Source organism: Hypanus sabinus, chromosome 10, assembly GCF_030144855.1.
Source record: "Hypanus sabinus isolate sHypSab1 chromosome 10, sHypSab1.hap1, whole genome shotgun sequence".
NCBI lineage: Eukaryota > Metazoa > Chordata > Chondrichthyes > Myliobatiformes > Dasyatidae > Hypanus > Hypanus sabinus.
In genome coordinates, this window is record NC_082715.1 from 144,373,944 (window position 1) to 144,399,902 (window position 25,959).

The 25,959-nt window shown below is 43.8% G+C and overlaps 1 protein-coding gene across 1 annotated transcript in view; it reads right to left on the reverse strand.

Moving 5' to 3' along the window:
* The window catches only part of LOC132401195 (sialate:O-sulfotransferase 2-like), a 470,540-nt gene that overhangs the window by 343,185 nt on the left and 101,396 nt on the right, over positions 1-25,959 (reverse strand). The window contains exon 2 of the mRNA XM_059983174.1: positions 2,674-2,730. The gene's annotated coding sequence lies outside the window, so the exon portion shown is untranslated. The remainder of the gene's footprint in view (positions 1-2,673; positions 2,731-25,959) is intronic.

Consider the following 25,959-nt stretch of genomic DNA (forward strand, 5'->3'; position numbering starts at 1 on the left):
GGAGAACTCACCTGTCTTCTGAACCATTGTTATGGGATCTCTTAGATTAACAATGGATGTGAAATATGGAACCTCTATCTGTGCAGCTCCCACAGTCTGGGATTGGAAGAACAAGCTGAACCGTCGTACTTACAATCTCCAGAGTACAGTATCTGCTCACTTGTTTGTCCAGGACTTGTATGTGTCCAGGGCGAAGAAACAGGCAGGAGAAACTGCTGCAGACACAACCCACTGACTTTTCTAAAAGCTGCTTCTGGAAAGCTACTAAAACAATAAATTCATACCATCTTAAAAGTTTCTTCTCCCAGGTAGTTAATCTGATCAACCATTCTAGTTGGTACCTCCACACACCCCTCTATCTATTACCCCCGTCACCACACTGTAAACACTTCAAACCACTTTTTATAATGCTGTTTACATTGTTTACACACTTATGCATTTATGCACATTTTCCTCCATATCTGTGTTTTAATCTCTAACTTTATATTTTATATTATTCTTTATTGGATGTTGTGTTTTGTTGTATGTCATGCCCTGACCAACACACCACAGCAAATTCCTAATACACATAATTGTGGAATATCATGTTGATCCTTGAACCTTGATCCTGTAAACTCAAAACTGTCCGACTCGAGGGAGAGAGCAGCCCATTACCTGATAGCTGACAACAAACCGAACACTATGGCACAGCTGGTAGAGCTGCTCTCTCACACACAGGTCCAGTTGCCCTCTTGATCCTGACCCCTGGTGCTGTCTGTGCAGAGTTTGCATGCTCTCCCTGTGACCATGTGTGATCAGAATTCAAAGGTCAAAGTAATTTTTAAATCAAACCACACATATGTAACCATTTACAACTTTAAGATTTGTTCTCTTGCAGGCTTCTACAGGAATGTAAAGAAATACAATAGAAATTATGAAAACCAATAAAGACTGACAAACATATAAAAGAAAACAGTTTCTCTGGATGCTCCAGTTTACTGCCACATCTGAAAGACATGCAGTTGATCATGCAATTGACCACTGTAACTAGTCTCTGGTGTGTAGATGAATGACAGAATCTTGGATAATTGTTAAAAATATAAGCAGAATGGGTTACAGAGAAAATTAATAAGGAAGTGAACTGGCATGGGACTCGATGGACCAAATGGAAATCTATCACAAGGTGACCTAACAGTACAGCACAGTACAGGCCCTTCGGCCCACAATGTACATAGAAAATAGAACAATAGGGCAAAGTACAGGCCCTTCGGCCCACAATTCTGTGCTGACATTTAACTTACCCCAAGATCAATCTAACACTTCCCTCCCACATATCTTTCCAGTTTTTTTTCATCCATGTTAATATCTATGGAAATACGGTACAGTATCCAAGCAGGACAGAAAGGGAGAGGGCAGCTGTCATTTTCACCTATTGACTGATGCTGAGCTCATCTCAAACTTAAATGGACAAGATTCACATATCAAATGCAAACCACCAAACCAATACTGTCTAAGGGTTTTAAATTGGCACTACAGTACATTTGCCACCGAACACTCTCCATATTAATTTACCCTGTTCATGACACATACACAAATCATTGTTTCCCCTTTCCCCTGGGGAAGTAGTAAAGTTTGTAAAGGGTCACAACTGTAAAGCAAGTAACTTTGATTTAATGTTTGATATTGGAATAGATAAATAAGAAATAAAGGGGCATTGAGAGTAAAATGAAATATTGAAAAGCTCAGTAAAACACATTAAGGAATACCACTCAAATCGATACCATTTTGTCTCAAGGGTATGCAAACTCCCAATTTAACACAACGGATATGAAAGCAATGCACTCAGATATCCAATCAAGGGAATATATCAAAGACAATATGTGTCAGTGTCTGTTATCTGAAACAATCCACAATAATTCACCACCAACCCAGAGCTATTCATTCAGGCAGTAACACCAGAGATTCTGCAGAGGCTGGAAATCCAGGCTAACACACACAAAATGATGGAGGAATTAGGAGCTGAGGATTAGGACACATTAGGACTGACCTGTAGAGCTCCTCCAGGGGGGAGGGGGAGGGTGTGTGTGTGTGTGTGTGTGTGTGTGTGTGTGTGTGTGTGTGTGTGTGTGTGTGTGTGTGTGTGTGTGTGTGTGTGTGTGTCTGTCTGTCTGAGTGAGAGAGACTCTTTCTGAGGCAGGTCATCATTGAGAAAGAGCCCACTGAGGAAGAATGAGGCTACTCTCTCCATGATATCACGGTTATAGTAAAGACCTCACCATCCAGGAGATGTCATGTCCACAGAGATATCATTGTGCAGAAGGTACTGAAGCCTGAAGTCCCAACACCAACAGGTTCAAGAGCAGCTACTTCCCTTCAACTATTCAGTGCTTGGACCATTTGGGACAACCCTGATCACAACCTCAGAACAGCAACACCATGACCACTTTGACTACTTTGTACTATAATGGACTTTGTGATTTTTGTTCTAATTATGTTCTTTCTCATTTAATTTATGTTTTTGTTGTGTACCTGATGCTAGGTGCCTGTGATGCTCCTGCAAGCAAGTTTTTCATTGCACTTGTGCAAACAGCAATAAACTCAACATTCATGTAGTTTCACTTTACCTCCAAGACAAGCCAACACCTCTCTTACATTCAGAGTGCATATAGCCATTAGTGCGATAATTCCACTCACCAGGTAGCCATTGCCATTGTGGTTGTACTCTTGATCCAAGGAGAGATTTATAGCAACCTGAAACGTGAATGAAAGGAATAGCTGTAAGAACATCAAACCCCTAACTTTCCAAACAGTTCTTCACTTATAGTTACCAAGGTAAAAGCATACGCTTGACAGTGTGTAACGCAGAGAAAGTGATGCAGAAACACAACAAGTCAGGCAACATCTCTGGAGGGGAATAAACCGTCAAAGTTCCAGGCCGAGACCCTGTTTCGGGCAAAGACAGTCCCATTAAATGCTGAGTTCCTCCAGCATTCCTTGAGCGTTGTTACTCAGGATTTGCAGCATCTGCAGAATCTCTTTCCATGGTGGTGGACTCTTTTAGTACTGAGATTTCAACAGAGAATAGAATTAACTAGTATACAGGTATAAAACTGGAACTGTTAAAGCCCACTGACTACACGAGGAAAGGATGATCAAGTATGGCAAAGAATTATCATAAAATTGTCAAGTCGAGTGAGAACTCTCAGCCCATTGAATGATTGCATCTGGATCTGATAACTGGCAAGCACAGCACCAGTGGTGACAACTTAGTTCAAATTCAAAGTTCAAAGTAAGTTTATTATCAAAGTACAGATGTGTCACCAAATACTACCTTGAGATTCATTGTCCTGTGGGCATTCACAGTAGAACAAAGAAATACATTAGAATCAATTAGACAATAGACAATAGGTGCAGAAGTAGACCATTCGGCCCTCTGAGCCTGCACCGCCATTCTGAGATCATGGCTGATCAACAGAGGCTGATTAAAAGCCATCAGAACATGGCTGATTAAAAGCTACACACAAAGACTGACAAACAACCAACATGCAAAAGACAAACTCTGCAAATTAAAAAATAATAAATTAACAACTAATACTGAGATTATGGAATCAGTTCAGAGTTGAGGTGAGTGAAGTTATTGACTGACATGGGTTTAGAAGCCTGATGGTTGAAGGGCAACAACTGTTCCTAAACCTGGGGGTGTGGGACCAAAATCCCTCTACTTCCTTCCCAATGGCAGCAGTGAGAAGAGAGCATAGCCTGGATGGTGGGGGTCCTTGATGATGGACGATGCTCTCTTGTGGCAGCGTTTTTGTAGATGTGCTCAGTGATGGGGAGAGTTTTGCCTGTGATCGACTGGGCTACATCCACTACTTTTTGTAGGCTTTTTCCATTCATGAGCATTAATCATTCCAAGCAGACAGATCTCAAGATTGTATAATTTACACGTTCTTTGATAATAAATGGACTTGGAATCTTTGAACCTTTGAATCTTTCCACACTAAGCCATGTTGCCACCAGTCAGGATACTGTCCACTGCGCATCTGCAGAAGTCTGTCGAAGTTTTAAATGGCACTCTGAATCTGCTAGAACAGGCACTGCTGGGAGTTCTGGTCCACACAACACTTCAGTCTCCGTGTCTGAGGATTCAGCGTTCCTGTCAAACCTGAGACTCAAGCACAACAACCTGGCGTGGCGTTCTGTTGCTTACCCGAGGAGGAGCTGCAGTGCTGGAGGAGTGAGCTGTTGGAAGAGATTTTATACAGAGACGCCTGTACACCTGTTTACAGAAAGGTAGTTATCCCTACTGTTCTGGCCAATATTTATCCCCAAAATCAAAACGTATTATAGCAGGTCGTCTGATTAACATCAGACGCAGTTTGCGCAAGTTCACTGTACACAGATGGGCTGTCTTGTTTCCTACATATGACAGTGACTGCATTTCAAAACTACTTCACTGATTACCAAGCAGCCTACAATGACAAGAAAGTGGGCCAAATATAGTTCAAAGAGTTTGGTTTCGGAGTGTCTTCTTAACTGAGGAGACAGGGGTAGAGGAATTTCCTCTTAAAAATTCCACATGAAGGTATCCTTTTGCATTGTCCAGGAGCAGCAATTCTACTGACTGTGCATAGTGATAAGGTTATAGCCATCCAATGCCGTAGTAATTGGGTTATTCAAGGTTAATGAGGGTCTTGTTGCAGGGTATTTATCTGACACATCAACAATTCCTCCCCCTCCCCCCATCAATCCACTGAGTTCTCCAGTAGATTGTGTATTGCTCCAGATTCCAGCATCCACAGTCTCTGTAGATCTCGGCATCTTCCCTGATGACTGCACTGCTGAACGTGGCTGAGACACCAGAGACTGCAGGCGCTGGAATATGGACCAACAAACAATGCTGGAAGAACTCACCAGGTCAGGCAGCATCTGTGGAAGGAAACGGAGAGACCACATTCTGGTTGAGGTCTAGTCAGCAGTACATTTCCCTCCACTGATGCTGCCTGACCTGCTGAATTCCTCCAGCATTTTGTTTGTATCCGACTGAGGTTAATTTTATTCAAGATTGAAAACTGTTTATCGTCATTCTTCAGTGCTTGAGTGTTAATAGGAATAAAGTGATTGTTACCCCAGATCCAAAGCAGCATGAATAAAACACAATAAATGTAAATATAAAAGCAATCCAATAACAGAATGTACAAGTAACGGTTGAGTGTGGCTGTATATTCATAGGATCAGCTGAGATACAGACTGATTGTATGAACTGTGATGTGCAAAAATCTTAGACACGTTAAAAAAAATTCTGTAAAGTGAAGGTGCTTACAAAAATGATGAAATGTTAAGTTTCTAAATATCAAAAAATTACTATAAAGAGCAGTAAACAGGAAAAACTAAATGAAATCAATATTGGGCGTGACCACCCCTTGCCTTTAAAACTGTATCAATTCCCTCAGGCATACTGTTGCACAGCGTTATAAGAAGACCGGAGGTAGGTTGTTCCAAGCATCTTGGAGAACTTAACACAGTTCTCCTGCAGAGTTCAGCTGTCTCACTTGCCTCTGTCTCTCCAGGTAATCTTTGATTCAAAGATTCATCTATATTTATTATCAAAGTATGTTTACAGAATCTGATTTGTACTCTCGAAAGATCCTTTGATAATAAATGCACTTTGAATCTTTGAAGTTGAGATCAGGGCTCTGTGGAGACCATACCGCCTGTTGCAGAACTCCTCCCTCCTTTCACTGAAGATAGTTCTTTATGACCTTGGCCATATGCTTAGGGTCATTGTCCTGTTGCAGAATGAAGTTGGGACTGATTAGACACATCCCTGATAGTATTGTGTGATGGATGAGAATCTGCTTGTACTTCTCAGCACTCAGGATTTCATAAATTCTGACCAGATCACCAACACCATTCGCAGAAATGCAGCCCCAAACCTCCAGGAAATCTCCGCTGTGCTTCACTGTTGCCTGCAGACACTCGTCCATGTACTGCTCTCCAGCTCTTCTACCCGTTTGAGCCAATAAATTCACATTCTGAATCGTCACTCCTGTGCACTTGCTGCCATTGTCCAGCATCTCTGCCCTTGTGTCTTTGTGCGTAGGCGAGTCTCTTGGCTTCGCATCCACCTCAGAGGAATGGCTTCTTGGCAGCAAGACTACCATGAAGACCACTTCTGACAAAACTTCTCTGTATTGCAGAGGTGCATTTTGGGGTTCCAGTGGTCTCTGTGGGTTTAGAACTGATAACAGTGCTGGTCTTCTCCTGATTTAGAAGGGGCCAGTTTAATGTATCTTTCATCTGCTGCACTCAATTTCCGTGGCTCACCACTGTGTTTCTACGTGCTTCTTCAGAAGAGTTTGCACTTGAGTTGAGATGAGAAAGGTATTGAAAAGGACCCGTGGAACAAAGTCTTTGAGCAGAGGGTGGCGAGTGTATGGAATGAGCTGCCGGAAGCAGTTCAGACAGGTAACATTTATTTACACGGAAGAGGCAGGGTTTGGATGGATATGGGACATGTGGACATTGGAACTAGCTGGGTGGACACAGAAACTCTATGACTCTATTCCACACATTGTTTAAAATACTAGCAATTCCACATACAGACACACATCCCTGTATATACACAATCAGGCTCACCTTGAGATTAATCCACATTGATTAGCCATTTTGTTAGTATCATGTTGGCTTTCTCTAAATTTGAAGATCACATTATCTCATCATGACACCCAATATAATACATTTGAAGCCCTTGGCCCATCAGTTTGAAGGTGATCGAGTTTCCTTAACTTAGACAGTTTGAGATGAAGAGATGGTTTTATAACCTATCTAGTTACATCATGGCCTGATACGGAATCACCAATGTCCAACAACAGAAAGTGGACAGTGGTGGGTACAATCCAGTCCATTACGGGCAAAGCTCTTCCCACCACTGAATACATTGACACAGAGCACTGCCGCAGAAAGCAGCATCGCTCATTAAAGATCCCCACCACCCAGGCCACAGTCCTTTCTCAATACACGCATCAGGCAGGAGCTACAAAAGTCTTCAGGTACACACCACCAGCGTCAGGAATCCTATAAGCATTAGACTCCTGAACCAGAATGGATAACTTCAATCACATCAATCTGAACTCTCTTTCCAGAGCTCTTACAACTCCCGTTCTCAGGATGAGTTATTTTATTTGCAGTTTGCCTTCTTTTGCACATGGTATAGTTATTCATTAATTCTACTGTATATCTTTATTTTCCTGTAAATGCCAGCAAGAAAACTGTCATCGTTGTATAAGGTAACATACAGTGCCTAAAAAATGCATTCACCCCCTTGGAAGTGCTCGTGTTTTAATGTGTTACTGCATTGAATCACAGTGGATTTAATTTGGCTTTTTTGACACAGATCAACAGGAAAAGACTCTCTCATATCAAAGTGAAAACAGATCTCTACAAAGTGATCTAAATTAATTACAAATATAAACCCAAAATAATTGATTGCGTAAGTATTCACCCCATTCAAGTCAGTATTTAGTAGATGCACCTTTGGCAGCAAATACAGCCTCGAGTCTGTGTGGACGGGTCTCTATCAGCTTTGCATATCCGGACACTGCAATTTTTCCCTATACTTCCTTAGAAAACTCATCAAGCTCTGTCAGATTGCATGGGAATCATGAGTGAACAGCCTTTTTCAAGTCCAGGCACAAATTCTCAATTTAAGACTGGACTCTGACTTTGCCACTCCAGGACATTAACTTTGTTGTTTTTAAGCCATTCCTATGTAGCTTTGACTTTGTGCTCATGGTCACTGTCTTGCTAGAAAACAAATCTTTTAGTGAGACACAGTTCCTTGCAGATTGCATTGGGTTTTCCTCCAGGATTCCCCTGTATTTTGCTGCATTAATCTTACCCTCTATCTTCTCAAGCAGATTTTAGTGAAGCATCCCCACAGCATGATGCAGCCACCACCATGCTTCATGGTAGGGATTGTGTATTTTTGATTATGTGTGGTGTTTGGCTTATGCCAAATATAGCTTTTAGTCTCATGGCCAAAAAGCTCAATTTTGGTTTCATCAGACCATAAAATATTTTTCTAGCTGACTTGTTTTTTAACATAAACAGAGTATCCCACATGCATTCTGGCAAACTCTAGCCAAAATTTCATGCGAGTTTTTTTTCCCCAACAGTGGCTTTCTCTTTGCCACTCTCCCATAAAGCTGCGGCTGGTGAAGCACCCGGGCAACAGTTGTTGTATGTGCGGTCTCTCCCATCTCAGCCACTGAAGCTTGTAACTCCTCCGGAGTTGTCGTATGCCTCCTGGTGCCCTCCCTCACTAGTCCCCTTCTTGCACACTCAGTTTTTGGGGACGGCCTGCTCTAAGCAGATTTACAGCTGTGCCATATTCTTTCCGTTTCTTGATGATTGACTTAACTGTTCTCCAAAGGATATTCATTGACTTGGAAATTTTCTTCTATCCATCTCCTGACTTGTGCTTTTCAATAACCTTTTCTTGGGAGTTGCTTGGAGTGTCCTTTTGTGTCCATGGTGGAGTTTCTGCCAGGATCCTGACTCACCAGCAGCTGGAGCTTCCAGACACAGGTGTATTTTTACTCCAATCAACCCTGACTGCACACAGGTGATCTCCATTAACTAATCATGTCACTCGTGAAACCAATTGGCTGCACCAGTGATGATTTAGTGTGTCGTATTAAAGGGGGTGAATACTTACGCAATCAATTATTTTGCTTTATATTAGTAATTCATTTAGATCATTTTTGTAGAGATCTGTTTTCACTTTGACACAAAGTCTTTTTCTGTTGATCCCTGTCAAAAAAGCCAAATTAAATCCACTGAGATGCAATATTGTAAAACAAACATGAAAACTTCTGGGGTAGGGGTGAATATTTTTATAGGCATTATATATGCACTTTGATAATACATTGACTTTGACTGTATATGTTGTATTATTTGTAGAGGCATTTATGCAAATATGAGCAAAGTCTGTCCGCATCTCTCGCTAAAGGCATGAATGTCAAAGGGTTGAGATAGATGTTTGCAGACCTGTACCAGTCAGCATTCCCTCGGTAGAGCTCAGTCCATTTATCAACAACCTCCGCTTTCTGTTGCCAAGCCAATTTGCAAATCTTCTTCAAGAGCCTCGGTTGCTGAAGTACATCAGATGCTTGTCAGGAGTGTCGACAAGGTTATAAACTAGGATGGCCTTTTCTCATGCACGACTGACTGGCTATGAGTTAGAGAGTAGCTCGTGTGTCTGCTTAATGCCCTGCAATTCTTTCCCCCTCCTATTCTGAAGATGTTGAGAATTCCAAGGTTCAATTCCATGGATACCAACCTCCACTGTGATTGAATAAGAAAGCTCCTGTAGATCTTGAGCGATTTTTCCCTTTGGCTCAGCAGAATTTATTGTCCTTGCAAAGGTAGAGAATCCTGACACCTTCAGTTAGGTTCTCCAAAACCTCTCCCGTTTCTCCAAGGACATCAGGATTCACTTTAGAAAGAAGCAACAGATCCCTTGAATGCTAAACAAAAACTTCCCATCAGATAATCCAAAACACATACAGTACATTCAAAATCCCAGCTCTAGCTGCCTTTAAATAAGGGTTTTTATTTCAAGAAAATAGATGTAAGCATTCACGTCTCCTTTCATTGAGAATGAAGGAAACCAGAAACGGAGACAAACTTTTATCATTTGTGTCAGCGGTTGCCTCTTGTATTTTAAATTGGCGATCTGCTCCCAACCCACACCCTGCGGGTTGTTCAAACGTTTTCACATCAGAATTGTATTACACTGCACCTAATAAAGTGTGTTAGGCTGACAGAAGAGATAAATATACTGGCTCGGTGAAAGGGAATCAGTTTCTCATTGCCCTACAAAAACCCTGCAGTCATGATTTCAACACATTCATCAAAAACTGGACACAAAGAAATGGCCTTCAGGTCCACAGATTTGTTATTGGCTGTTTTCCTGGAATAACATTTTTAAAAATAGTTCTTTTGAATGAATTGACAGATGGACTCAAAAACATATTTCCACCACCTGATTTTGTCACAAAGGGAAATTCTACTTCGTTGAGGCAAGAGGTCCCTTGTTCCCATGGCAACGGCCCACCCTGCTTGTTGCTGTGGTGATTCCCTCTTTTATTTCTACATTTTTTATCAGTTGTTTAACTAAAAAGATAAGTACAGCCAAGTATGACATGGAAAATGTCAAAAAGCTAATTTGCTTTGGAGTCATGGAAGTTGGTTCCATGTGACTCCGAGTTCTCAACTCTTGCCTTAGTTCTGGATCAATGATGGGTGGGTCAAATGTGGGCATTCACATCACAACTAATCCTCCCACTACTGGACACTGAGACACTGGGCTCTGTGTAATCACCTCTCAAACACTTCACGGGTGTGTTGTTTAAGAAGAAACCATCAGTGAGTTGTAAGAGAATGTTGTTGTTCGTCCTTCGGAGTCGAAGACGACCACGACTTCTGTCAGGTGGAGGGTTTGTGACTGTCGGTCCGGAGGTGACTGGTGAGGCCAATCCGGGCCCTGAAAGCTTGCCCACATGTGGAACACATGAGGGTAGGTGCTGCAGTGGAAGTGGAGGTAGCTCGAGCCTTGCGTGTGGCGCATTTCCTCTGAGCCTCTGATTTCTGCTGCATACGCTCCTTTAGTGGTCCTGCTCCACCAGGTTGGGCGGTCCAGAGCAAGCGATTCCCAGCTACTGGGATTGATGTTGAAGTCGTTGAGGGACCCTTTGAGACAATCTTTGAAACGTTTCTTCTGCCCTCCAACTAAGCGCTTGCCCTGGCTCAGCTCTCCATATAGCAGCTGTTTTGCTAGTCGACTGTCAGACTTCCTGACGATATGGCCAGCCCATCTGGCTTGGGCTTTCTGTAGGAGGGTGTAGACGCTGTGGGTGCTAGCCTGCTCCAGGACTTCCGTGTCTGGGACTTTGTCCTGCCACCGTACGTGGAGAAATCTGCGGAGCTCAAGTGAAAGTGGTTGAGCTGTTTAGCGTGTCTGCTGTAGAGAGTCCAGGTCTCGCTGGCATAGAGGAGGGTGGTGATAACCTTCAGCTTGGTGGTAAGGCTGAGTCCTCTCCGCTCCCATACATTCTCACGGAGACTCCCAAAGGCGGCACTGGCTTTGGAAAATCTGTTGCTGATCTCTGCATCTATGTTCACCGCTCGTGATAGAATACTGTCCAGATAAGTAAAGCTGTCGACTGCCAGTAGCTTCTGCCCCTTTACTGTGATGTGTGGTTCCTGGTAGGGCTTTCTGGGGCAGGCTGGTACATAACTTCGGTCTTTTTGGTGCTGATTGTAAGTCCAAAGTTGTCACAGGCTCGTGAGAGGCAGTCCATTTCTCGCTGCATCTTCTGCTCTGTGCTGGCGTTGAGGGCGCAATCATCAGGGAATAAGAGGTCTCCTTTATCTTTGTAACAGCCTGTAGACGCCGGAGGTTGAACAGCCCACCGCCAGTCCTGTATCTGACGTGTATACAATCCTGACAATCACGGAAGGCATCATTCAGCACAACAGAGAAGACCATGCTAAAGAGTGCAGAGGCGAGAACGCATCCTTGCTTCACACCATTTGTCATCTCCAGCTGTCTAAGAGAATGTACTGAACAGATGACATAATAAATGCAGTAATAACATTTATCAAATATATTTGCCATTAAGTACATTTTTGAAAAGAAATGCATCAAAAATGTAAAAATTGACACGCACTTGCACCTCACCTACTTCCAGCTTTCAGAAATCTTGTAGGTCAATGCAATTGGTGGAAATGTACATAATTCACAACCACTGACATTGATTTGGGGTTCCACTTTAAGAGGCTGATCTAACATGATAACGTTGTTACGTAAAAAGCTTCAATGCGCTTTTGCATTTAAGTTTTGGAGTTCAATAAAATGTGTTACGGGTTTCATTAAACGTAAACCACCTCACTTCATTTAACTGCGAAAACCTGATGCTGTAAGCATGATTCCAGAGTTATTGAACATGTTGGCCAATACAATCAGTTTGAAGTTTCAGGAGCAACACCCCATTGCTTGGTCTGTACAAACTGAGGTCCTGCTTGGTCTGTACAAGCTGAGGTCCAGCTTGCTCTCTGAGAAATCAGCACTGAAGACACACCAAATTCTACTATGTGGTAGCATCGCTCATCTGAGTGTTTGAACACCTGCCTGAACACGATAAATACTGACGGCTGAAAACTCACCTTTTACAGAGTTTTGGACTTTCAGAGTCTGAGCACGTCAAACAATTGCTCTTCTAACCCGGTCAAGGTGATGCTAAGCTTTCAGAGCTAACGGACCATATGCTATCTCCCCTGGGAAATCACCATCCTTGTTTTATTTTTAAAGAACTCATGACGCAGTTCACGGAGTCCTCGCTAATGCACCCGTGATGGACCACAGGGAGCTTGCTAAAATGGCTGACAGTCTACACTCAGCCAGGCAGCGTGCATCATTCCTCCTCCTTTCTTCACCTCAATAATGGAAGCCTCTGAGAGGGGATGATGAGCTTGTCCAAATCTAGACTCAATTAGCCTGGTCAGCAAGGTTCCCAACAAAAAGACGCCCACATCTGTGAAACCTTCGGCACCAGGCTCGCTTTGGTACAAACACTAGGAAGTGCTGACCACATTGCAGCTTCGACAGTGCCAGCACTTCGGGACGTCAGAGGTCTGTGAACACCGGGGGTTCCAGCTGCCAGGGTCATCCACTGTTCATTATGGACACCCGTTCAGGGCGATGTTTCCTGTGTCACATGGGTGCTCAAGTGAGTGTGCTGCCAGCATCGATGAGATGGCAAAGAGCGATGAAACCTCGCTGGAGGCCGCCAAAGGCAGCAGATCCGAGATCTATGAGACACGACAGGTGATGCTCTGCGTCAATGGGCAATGTCACACATGGGATCTCATCCTGACTAATGCTGTGAGTCCTCCACTTATTACAAATTTCCTGTGTGCCCAAAGACTGTTAGTCAATCTTAAGAATGGCCGGCTTGTGCATGCCAAGGACTTTGGGTCATTACCCTGCTCCCCCAGTAAGTTCTCCACAATAACTGTCAATCACATGCACCCGGCATATAAGTTTACTCAACTGCTGCACAGAAGCCCACATTCTCCACTACAGTCCGTAAGACCATAAGACATAGGAGCAGAGTTGGGCCATTTAGCCCATCAACACTGCTACACCATTCCATCATGGCTGATCCTGGATCCACTCAAACACATACATCAGCCTTCTCGCCATATCCTTTGATGCCCTGACCAATCAGATACTAATCAACTTCCACCTTAAATATATCCACGGACTTGGGCTGCACGGTGGTCCGTGGCAGAGCATTCCACAGATTCATTTCTCTCTTACCTCTGTTCTAAAAGTTGCCCCTCAATTTTGAGATTGTGCCCTCTAGTCTGGATACCCTCACCATAGGAAGCATCCTCTCTACATTCACTCTATCTAGTCCTTTCAACATTTGGTAGGTTTCAAAGATATCACCACACATTCTTCTCAATTCCAGCGAGTACAGGCCCAAAGCTTCCAAATGCTCCGCAATAACCCCTTCAATTCCAGGAATCATCCTTGTGAACCTTCTCCAGAATCTCTCCAATGACAATGCATACTTTCTGAGATATGGGGCCCAAAACAATACTCCAATGCCACCTGACTGGTGTCTTATTAAAGCCTCAGCCTTATCTCCTTGCTTTTATATTCTATTTCCCTTGAAATAAATGCCAACATTGCATTTGCCTATCTAACCACAGACACAACCTATAAATTAATCTTCTGGGAGTCTTGCGCAAGGACTCCCAAGTCCCTCTGCACTTCCGATGTTTGAACCTTCTCCCAGCTTAGGTAATATTCCACACCATTATTCCTTTTACCAAAATATATTATCATACATTTCCCAACACTATTCCATCTGCCACCTTTCTGCCCGTTCTTCCGATTTGTCAAGTCCTGCTGCAATCGCATTGTTTCCTTAGCACTACCTACCCCTCCACCTATTTTCGTATCATTCGCAAACTTTGCCACAAAGTCATCAATTTCGATATCCAGATCATTGACAAACAATGTGAAAATTAGCAGTCCCAGTACTGACCCCTGAGGAGCACCACTAGTTACCGGCAGCCAACCAGAGACGGCCCCTTTTATTCCCACTCGCTCTCTCCTACCTGTCAGCCATTCCTCCATCCATGTCATTATTTTTCCTGGAACACCATAGGATTTTATCTTGTTAAGCAGCCTCACGTGTGGCACCTTATCAAATGCCTTCTGAAAATTCAAGTAAGTGACATCCACTGGCTCCCTGTTGTCCACCCTGCTGGTTACTTCCTTAAAGAAGTCCAACAGATTTGTCAGGCAAGATCTCCCCTCACAGAAACCATGCTGACTTTGACTTACTTTGTTATTAGTCTCCAAGTACCTCAAAACCTCATTATCCAACACCTTCCCAACTACTGAGGTTAGGCTAACTGGCCTATAATTTCCTTTCTTTTGCCTTCCTTCCTTCTTAAAGAGTGGGATGATGTTTGCAAACTTCCATTCCTCTGGGACTATGCCAGAATCAAGTGGTTCTTGAAAGATCATGACCAATATTCCAGTACTTAAGCTACTACGAGTTGATTATTTATGAGTTAATTAAATGCCAGTTCAGGTTGCCAAACATTGGCTTTCTCGGCCAACGCATCTCCGCAGAAGGTGCAAAACCCACCATCAGAAGTAGCCACTATTATGGATTTCCCACCTCCCCGCACTACTATAGCTGAGCTATAGTCAATGAACAGCATTCTAACGTAGGTGTTTGTGTTGTCCAGGTGATCTAAAACCATGTGGAGAGCCATTGAGACTGTGTCTGCCATTGACCTATAGTGGCGATAGGCAAATTGCAATGTGTCCAGGTCCTTGGTGAGGCAGAAGTTCAGTCTAGTCATGACCAACCTCTCAAAACATTTCATTACTGTCGATGTGAGTGCTACCATGTGATAGCCCTTAAGGCAGCACACATTATTCTTCTTTGGCACTGGTATAATTGTTGCCTTTCTGAAGCAAGTGGGAACTTCTGCCCATAGCAGTGACAGGTTTGAAAATGTCCGTGAATATTCCTGTTTGTTGGTTGGCACGGATTTTCAGAGCCTTACCAGGTACTCCATCGGGACTTTCAGCCTTCTGAGGGTTCACTCTCTTTCAAGATAGCCCAACAAGACTAGAATATAAAAGCAGGCTGAGACTTCATAAGGTATTGGTCAGACCACACTGAGAGCATTGTAAGCAGTTTTGGGCCCATTGTCTATGAAAGGATGTGCTGGCATTGGAGATGGTCCACAGGATGTTCACAAGAATGATCCCGGGGATGAAAGGGTTAATGTATCAGGAGTGTTTGATGGCTTTCGGCCTGTTCACTGGAGTTTAGAAGAATAAGGGGTACCTATCAAATATGGAAAGACCTAGATAGAGTGGACATGGAGATAATGTTTCCTGTAGTGGGGGAGTCTAGGACCAGAGAGTACACCCTCAGAATAAATGGACGTTCCTTTAGAATAGAGATGAGAAGGTCTTTTTAAGCCAGACAATGGTGAATCTATGGATTTATTGCCACATCTGGCTGTGGAAGACAAATCATTGGGTATTTTTAAAGCACAGCTTGAGGGCTTCTTGAATTATTAAGGGCATCAAGGGTTATGGGGAGAATAAAGTTGAGACAGATCATAAATCCGTCATGATGGAATGGTGCAGCAGACCTGATGAGCAGACTGGCCTAATTCTCCTCCTATGTCTTATGATCATATAACCTGTAATGCCCTGGTTAAGCTTTTACTGCTATGCTGTGGGTATTTCATTTTAGTAGTTCTGCAAGTGCAGTCTGTTCTGCTTTCAGCCCGTTTGGGTTTGAGCTGAGATAAGGGACTTTGTTTTTCAACTTGGAAATATGGTGTCAGCCAGGCTGGTAAAACTGGGACTAGGTCCTAGAGAACACAGGGCAGGGAGGTCTTAGTTGGCAGGAGCTGGGAGAAGACATGAGGGAAGATGGTGGAGGATGCCATCCCTTTTGCACAAGGTGCTTTGTGCAGAAGAATGGCTTCGAGGAGGAAGGACCAATCGTCCTGTGGGAGAGCTCGTTTGTTCAAGATGGATTTTGAGTAACATTTGGAAGGTGTTGTGTGCTTCACACAGACCAAGGCTCCAGCGTGTGAATTATAGACAAGTTCAGGATCTGAGCTCCACCGTGCGCATGCGACTGTTTAAGGATAATGGACCCTTTTTGCTTTTTATTTCTTTTCTTTATTAACTGTTTGCCTAAGTTAACATTCTTCAATATAATTTGTATCCATTGTATGCAGTGTTCTTGTCAATGGGCGATTGTAGGGGGCAGTAACTCACACAGCATTCACACAAACTGGGGTTTGGGTGGGCGAGACATCCCAACCTCACAGGTTTGGCGGGACCAAAGTCAGATACTCCCTACACGTATGAAGCCTGAGAAAGGTGGGTTTCTTGCTGCAGAATCCAGTGGCTGTAAGCAAGGGGCTATCAAGACACTTTTTCAGAGATGCGCAGTAAAAGTGGGTTTCATTGTTGGGGCTCACTGGGGATTGAATTTGAAGAACGCTGTGTGGTTGCCCTAAGAATTAATTGTGTTTGTACTTAAGCCTGTGCTAAATTATTGTCTGGGATCGTGATTAAGATACATGGTTATGGATTCTGCAGGAATTAAACTTTGGTGTGATTCAAAGAGATTGCCCATAACTGATGCTTGTGTTCTGAACAGGGTGGATATCTGCAGCCCAGATGAATCGTTGATTAAGGTTTTAAGTACTTTTAGATCATTAGGGAAAGCTACAATCATGGAATGGCAATTTAACCAAATGGAGGGGAAAGATTTTTGCTTGGTCAGACTAGCACTGATGTGACAGCAGTGGATCTGCCTAGTTATATTGAAGTACTTGGAGAGGTGGGCCCATGGCCCATCCATACCTTCAAAGAGGGGAGTGTAGGCAAGGGTGCTGAGTTGAATGTTGAGTGCCCCAAAGCTGAGGTTGGAGACTTTAAAGAAAAGGTGCTCTCATTTCTGCGGAGTAAGGGGAAGGAGTGGTCTGATGTGAAAGGTCTAACAAGTCCTTCAGTGGCTGATTTAAATTCTGAGCTCATCTTGGATATTACATCACTGGTTGATAAACGCACAAGTCTATCTTCAGAAAGCCAAAGTTACCGCAGGGTGGGGGTGCTCTCTGGACTCAAGTCCAAACCCAGTGCGGAAGAAGAATAGGAGGCCTGGGCTGAGTAGACATTTGTTACTGGATGAATGGCAGAGCTCAGATAATATGAAAGAACTGAGACTGATAGAGAGCTTAAAATGGCCAGAGGCTGATCTAGTGAGGTTCCTCAAGGCAGAAAACCCATTAGCCATGCCAGCTAATTATCTGCAAGCTCTGGAAGATGCTTTAGGCACTGCTGGAAGTGCAGCCGATCTCAGGATGATGTTTAGGTACACATTTCAGGAGGAAGGAGAGAACTTGCCTGCCTACATTTTCAGGTTGGGGGGAATTCAACTGTCTGAGAGAAATTGCTTGAGGATGGAGCAAATTGTGAAGGGTGCACTGTCACATGATGTGATTGCGCTACATATTCTAATGACCCACAAGATGCGCCTTCCTACATCTTTTACCGAGTTACTCAGAGAAGTTAGAGAGGAGGAACACGCAATGAAGCAGCCGAAGGCCTCCGTCAGCAGGGCACAGTCTTTGGTAGTAGCCACTGTTGCTGAAACTACCCAATGCCCATTAGGTGAGGTTTTCACAGGTTTTTGTGAAAAACGTTACAGCCGAGATATCTGGGTTGATATTGACAGGTGTTGTCACTAAGCTTGGCAAAGCAATAGGGAGCCTGACCCACAGATGGGACATACTAAGCAGAGGGCTGCAGTCCTCTACACTCCAAAGAATAAACTCCTCGACTGCCCACCCTCTTCCTATAACCTAAGTCATGGCAACATTTGTGTACATTGTGCTTCGTCCAGCTTAATGACGTCTTTCTTACATCCACTCCATTGCTCCCCAGTTAATGGCCACCTCAGGAGGGGGAAGTCGAGGGAAGACACACCAGTCCTCAGCGAGGGATCAGCAGTGGAGAGGGTGAGCAGTTCAGGGTTCTATGTGTTACCGTCTCTATATCTATCCTGGGCCCAACATGCTGATGAAATTGTGAAGGTGGTACCAGTGACCATTTCATTGGGAGCTTAAGGAGACTTAACATTGTAACTTCTAGTATATTTTATGCTTTGCAAAGTACTGTTGCCACAAAACAACAAATTTCACAAGATGTGTCTTTGATAATAAAGCTGATTCTGATTGTGACTTTCTGAATAAAGAAAAATTATTTCTTTTCTTTTAAAGAAAAGTTATGACCCATTAAGATTTCAGAGTTGAGATCAATTGGACACCAAGGGAATCAACTGAGACTGGATAGGGAAGGAGGGTGGAGTTGAGGAGCAAGATCGGCCATGATGTTGTTGAGTGGTGGGGCAACAGGCTCAGTGGATGACTAATGCTTCAATATTTCTTATCCTCTTAGCTGTGGAAATAGCAAAACTCCTTGGAATAAGAACAAGGAAATAGTCCACAGACAAGTTATTAGGATACTTAAAGAGAAGGTTGATGGGTTCTTGATTAGTAAAGGTGTCAAAGGTTACAGGGAGAAGGCAGGAGAATGGGGTTGAGAGGAATAGTAAATCTGCCATGATGGAATGGCGGAGCAGACTCGATGGGATGAATGGCCTCATTCTGCTCCCAAGTCTATGGTCTTTATTAAAATACTGTGACAGAAAATGTAAGAACTGCTACTATCCAGGGCCACATGACTTCAAATAGAACCTGTCAGAATATATTGTAAATTACACCATTCAGCTACACTGCATGTTTATTGCTGGCAACACTAAACTCACCAGAAAAGGGAAAACAAATCCTTATTTGTTTTCTTTTGAAATTTGCTTTTTGAATTTTTTTTGCCTTTGCTACTGAGCTGCAACATTCACTGATGCAAGGACAGATTAGTTACAAAGAAATTTCACTGTGCAGTCAGAGATGTTTGATGCTCTTCCAGGAGAGACAACCACAGAAAAAACACAACCTTACAGATCTCATAGCACTGCAGAGTTGGAGTTAACAGTTACAGATGTGACAAAGGGCTCTTAAAAATAAAATCATACATTTTGATTCTTTTGAACTAATAAAGTAGTGTTTTACTTTTCCTTGATTACCGAGAAATCGAACAGAAAGTTCACTAAAGTATTAAATCTTTTTAACTCTGCTTGAAGTCCAGCTGTTAATACTAATCACGCTCAGAGCTCACGCTTCAGAAACCTGTCTGATGGTGCAAACAAAAGGTAACAGAAAAGTAAAACCATTGGTTTGATAGACTCAAAGACTGAGTGGAAAACATCTGAAATGGTGTGTTTCAGATACTAAACCTGAGTTACGTTGTCCAGCAGGCTCTGTTTATTTAGTTAGAGGTACAGCACAGTAACAAGCCCACACCAATATGTCTTTGGAATGTGGGAGGAAACCAGAGCACCTGGAGGGAACCCACACATCACTGCATGACCCTCATTGTAAACACAAGAGCAGATGCTGGAAATCCAAGACAGCACACACTAAGTGCTGGAAGAACTCAGCTGGTCAGGCAGCATCTATGGAGAAGAATAAACAGTTCATGTTTCATGCCATGGCCTTTCATTAGGATGCCCTGACCTGCTGAGTTCCTCCAGTAACCTACATTGCATCCTACCCTAGCTGAACAATCCACTTCTCCAGGTCAAACTCCTATGCTCTATGAGAAAGAACAAGAAATAATTCTGATTAGAACAGAAGCATAGTGGTTAAATGACTAGACTAGTCACCATTAATAGACCAATGTAAATTGAATTCCCATTTTGGAAGAGGACACATTAAAATTCAAGTAATAAAATAAATTGTATTTCAGAGATGGGGATCAAAAGCTTCCAAATAGTTACAAAAAAGCATCAGGTCCACATGCTCTTCAGGGAGAAGAATCTCTCATCCTTACCCAGTCTGGTCTTCATGTGACCCAACAATGTGGTTGAATTTTCCCTGCTTGGTTGGGCCATTCGGAGTGGGCACTAAATGCCAGTGTGCCAATGAGGCCAAAACATGGTCAGGCAATCCCAACCTTTCACCACCGGGAAGGGCAACTGGCAGGGAACAGAACCGAGCCTCCCACCATCTGGCACAGCTTCAGAAGGCGATGCTTGAAAAAGACATTAAGAACCCCTATTAATCAGGATAGACCCCCTTCTCATCAGAACCATCGAGGAGATGGTGGTAATTTATAGTTTTATTATGTGCTGGCTGCCACAAAACAACAAATTCCACGACATATGTCAGTGATAATAAACCTGACTCTGATTCTCAGAGTTCACAGTCAGCTGTGGGATATTTCTGTTTAGAGACACAGCATGATAACAGACCCTTTCGGCACAATGAGCCCAATTACACCGTGAGACCAATTAACCCATCGGAGGAATCCAGCGCACCCACACGACGAGCAGAAGGTATAAACTCTTACAGACAGCGGTGGGAACTGAGCCCATATCACTGGCACTGTGATAGTGTTACACTAACCACCACACTGTTGTGCTGCCCTGATAATGTCATGGGTATAAGTGTCATGAAAATTAGCTTTTTACAGCAGCACCACAAACATGATCAACAATAATTACATAAACTTAAATTTCACATAAATTATACATAACTTACATGACAGATTAACTAAATAAAACATAATAACCTGAGGCAGAAAACACTGGAGGAACTCAGAGGGTCCGGCAGCATCTATTGAGGGAAGTAAACAGTTGATGTTTCGGACAAGACCATCATGACTTCAGCAAACCTGACGAAGGGCCTCGGACCAAAATGTTGACTGTTTGCCCCCCACTCCCCCTTCCTCCAGAGATGCTGCCTGACCTGCTGAGTTCCTCCTGCAGTTTCAGTGTTGCACAAGATTTCCAGCATCTGCAGAATCCCTTGTGTTTACAAGGACATCAGTGCAAATGAGAGAGATACAGTCCGAAGTAGAGAAGATCTTTCAGGTTCTCTCTAAGGTAAAGGGTTCAAGCCCGCTCCAGGACATCAGAACCCAGCCCAGGGTTGGGACTCCAATGCAATGATAAAGAAACAAATGGGCCCCATCAGCCCAAATGGGTGAGGACAAACAATCCTATGGCAGTGTTTTATGCTCTCAGTGACCTGACCAATATTTTCCACTACATTCAACAGTGATTAGTGCCCACGGGGTGAAGTAGGGTAGAGGCAGAACAGTATTGCACACAAACTGGCTAGCACAATTCCCATGGTACAACAGTCAACAGCCCAAAAGAACATCAAGAACGTGAAGGGACACATTCTTTCTTTGGCTTATCTGGCCACAGGGATTCAAAGAGAAATGCAAACTCTACTTCCTTTCCACACTCACTCAGCACTGAGCCCAGAGGGAACAGTTCTAGCCTTGATGCAGGGTTGCAACTCAACATGTTAACCATCCCTTTGCCTCCACAGATGCTGCCTGACCCGCTGAGTTCTTCCAGCAGTTTGTTTGATGTGCACCAGTTCCCAACATGCACAATCCCTTGAAATCTCCTTACAGATCAGTCTGTGTGTGGAGCCAACTCTCGTCTACTAGGCATGATTGATCAATCAGTATCTCTGGCTAGTCTATGCTCCTGTCTCATCACAGAGTGGAATGGGCCACACTTACAGTGACACAGGAGTCTATAAGCTGTGTCTACTCTTCACCAGGACAAGTCGTCCCAATGCTAGTGTAATCCCAAAAGAAGGGAAACATCTCTTGACAAGACGCCCAAATCACCGGAAAACTCACATCGGCCTCGGCTCACTGTGCAAGTAAAATCTGGACTGGGCGGGATTGATATTCAGAAGTGTGTCTGGGCTGATTTCTCTGCTTTTGTTAGTACCTTGCTCTGAACTTTCTGCTGAGTCAAAAGACGTGGTGAATACCACCAACCTGAAAACCGCATTTCTGTTCTCCACAGCTGTGGGAAGAGCTGACCCATTTTTCTTTAACCACGCTTGTGCTGAATTTTTGAACACAGAACTTCACAGCACAGTACAGGCACTTCCACCAACAATGCCGTGCCGAACTTTCAAGTTACACTAAGATCGATCTAACCATACCCTCCCACAGAAACCTCCATTTCCCCATCATCCTTCTGCCTAACTAAAAGCTTCTTAAATGCCCCTAATGTATCTGCCTCAACCACACCCTTGGCAGGGTGTTCCACATACCCACTAATCTCACCGTATGGAACTTGTCTCTGACATGCCCCCATACTTTTCTCCAATCACCTTAAAATGATGTCGCCCAGTAGTACCTATTTTCACCCTGGGAAAATGTATCTGGCTGTCTAATCTATCTTTGCCTCTTATTATCTTGCACACCTCTATCAAGTCACCTTCTCCCCAAAGAGAAAATCCCCAGTTTGCTCAACCTACTTTCAAAAGGAATGTGGTTTAGTCCAGGCAGCATACTGGTAAATCTCCTCTGCACCCTCTCTACGGCTTCCCCGTCCTTCCTACAATGAGGTGACCAGAACGGAACAGAACATTCTACCTGCCTCAACAGTTAATAACACCCCGACAATGCAAGAAGATGCACACACCCGGACAACAACTTCACAGAAGGAAATGTTCTTCTATGTGGGTACAGTGGGCAGGGAGGAGTAGTTGGTATAAAATTGACCGATTGGTTTATCATCACATGTATGGAGATGCAGTGAACAACTTTGTTTTGCTTGCCATCTAGACACATCAATCCATACATAATAGACCGAGGAGGCACGGGGAGGAAAAACAATATGCAGAATAAAGTGTTGCAGAGAAAGTGCAGTGAAGTAGACACTAAGAAACAAGACCACCACAAGGGAAACCGAGAGATCAAGAGTTTATCTTTATCATACAAGAAAACTGTGGGATAGAAGTTGCCCACGAGCCTGATGGTAGAGGCTTTCAACCTTTTGCATCGTCTGCCTGGTGGGGAGGGGGAGAGGAGAGAATGTCTGGGCTGGGGGGAGTCTCTCATGGAGATGAGGCTGACACTCACATAGACATTGATATTGGGTGAAAGAGAGAAAAGTAGAAAAAACAAGAGCATCCTCATTAAAAATAAAAACTGCAGAATCTGGAAACCTGAAATAAAAAGTGGAAATGCTGGAAACACTCGCCAGGTCAGGCAGCATCTGTGGGAAGAAAAATAATTAACGTTTCAGATCGGGGTACATTTGTCAGAGCTGGGAAAGAAAGTTAGTTTGCAGTAGCAGAGAAGATGGGGGAGAGGTGAGTAGAACAAAGAGCATCTCTCCCTAAATTTCTTCATTTTCCTATTTTATTAGCTCAGTCTGCCATGTTTGGACATGTCCCACAGACTCATCATTAGCAACACAACAGAGAATCAGAATCAGCTTTATTTTCAGTGACTTCTATGTGAAATGTGTTGTTTTGCAACAGCAGTATAGTGCAAAGACACGAAATTATGATAAATTACAACACAAATAAATGGTACAAAAGGGAAATAATGAGCTAATGTTCACGGATGGTTTAGAAATTCAGAAATCCAATGATGGCCGGTAGGTGGGTCTGTTCCTAAATCATTAAGTGTTAAGAAAGTTATTGTGTTTTTAACTAGTTCAAGTCACTTGGTCTCACCCCAACATTGATATTTCCTCTGAATCATCCCGTCCGCTCCTTTCCAGTGATGCTGCCTGACCCACTGAGTGCCCAACATTTTCCCTTTTGCTTGGGAATCTGAAATGCCCTTGAAGCCAGGGCTGCGGAAGGCAGATTTTGATGGATCTGCTCTCAGGAGCTGGGGGTTTGCCTCCATTTCCCGGCAAGTGAGGTAATGAAGGCTTGGGGTGAGGAGAGGAATTTTCTCTGCGTCTCTTCCTCTCTGAATCAACAGCAGCCTGATAGCACAGAGGCCTACAGTTTAACCTTGACAAACAAAGCCCAAATTCTCATGAAAGCATCGATTTGTACAGCACTCAAACAGGCCCTTCAGCCCATCACAATAATGCTGAACTAGCCTATTTACACCAGTCCCCTGTGCTCTCATTAAGTCTGTATGTTTGTAGGCCTTGCTTACTGAGGAAACTGAGGGGGAGAGCTTATAAAGGCTAGCAAAATTATGAAGGATATAGGTAGGGCTAAAGCACAGAGGCTTCTTCCCCTCATGTTGGGTGAGACTAGAACTAAGGTCATAGGTTTAGGGTGAAAGGTGAGATGTTTCAGAAGAAACTGAGGGGGAACTAGTTCAGTCAGTGAGTGATGCTAGCGTGGAACAAGCTGCCAGTGGAACGATGGATATGGGTTCGATTGTAAGAATTAAGAGAACTCTGGTTAGGCACATGGCTGAGAGTGGTATGATGGGCAATGGTCTTGGTACCGTTTGAAGGTACTAAGCAGATCAGGTTGGCATGGAATCGATGGGCCAAAGGGCCATAGTTGTCCCTGATGCTACTTTGTCTAAATGCCGAGTACTTGCACTGATTCCATCTCGTCCTCTAGTAGCAAACTCCACATATTAAACACTCTCTGTAAAAAAAATCCCATCCCTTTTAAAACTCCTTCCTCTCACCTAACCCCAGGTCCTCCAGTTCCTGGCACCCCCGCCACCAGATAAAGATTCTAACTGCACTCAGACCCCACTTAACGCTGAGGATACGTTCCTGGGAGGTGGAGCGCCATGTAAATCAGCTCTGTGCAGGGTCATTATAACATTACCTAAATGGACGTGTGTGCCTAACTTTAAAACAATCAAACCTGAGATATTTATCATTTTATGTAGACACGGTAATTCGTGGAGTCACAAACACGCAGACGGGCCTAACCTGTACATCAGCGGAGGGAGGCGGGTCCTGGGCACATCTCAGAGGAGGGATGTAGGCGTCGAGATTTGACGGCCTTTTCTTCAGTTTCCCCTCACGAAGCAGTTCTCGGCAGCAGGAAACCACGTTGAGACCTCCTGTCGTTGCATTATCGCTTTGCTCCTATCACCGATGAACTGGTCCATGATTTGTGTGAGTGAGGTGAAGCCAGTGCTTCTCCACCCGTGTCTCAGATTCACCCAGGACGTGTTGCTCTGCCAATTCTCGAAGCTCAATGCTCTCACGGTGAGAATGCAGTAACTCGTCAACATCCTCACACCGTATCATTGACAGTTTAACAATGCTTTCCCTGGACATCTGAGATGTTCTCGCCTCACTGGGAGTTACAGACCGTTTTCCACACGTGATGGTGAAAAAATGGAACAAATTGGCGAGGGAGCAAGAAAGTTTACACAAACGGGGGAGGCGAAACGTGATTGGCTGAGAGTGGCTCCAGAGCGCTCTCATTGGTTAATCGAATGGATACTGTAACGTCGGCCGATCGAGGAATTGTAACTGTTGTTTAGAATTAATTGTTGTCATTTTTAAACGTTTCATTAAAGGATTGAATAACCGCGATGTAACTAATCAGCGCAATGCGGGGTATTTACGCTATCCAGGCCTCCCATATCACCGTTAGGTCACACCACTGGACAGAGAAATGCCCTTCCATCACCACCTGTGACTTGCTGCATTTCCTCCGGACGAGACGCACCGGGTGCCCTACAAATCCGAAAGCACTCCGGTGCTCCCGGCGAGGAGGGTACGGAGAATTCACGTTCGTTATTTGAATGCAGACATTATTTTACAAGGACTCTCCACAACATGTATACTGTACATCAGTGGGGGGAGACTGTGTAATCGTGAGTGCTGAAATGGGACTGAGAACAGCTCCGTCAGAAGTTATCACTTGCGTTGAGGTGAGGTTGTCCTGACTGGAAGGTGATAGTTTGGGAGCTGGGAACTTCAGGTCGGGAGTTCTGACATTGGGCCCCATGCTCCATCT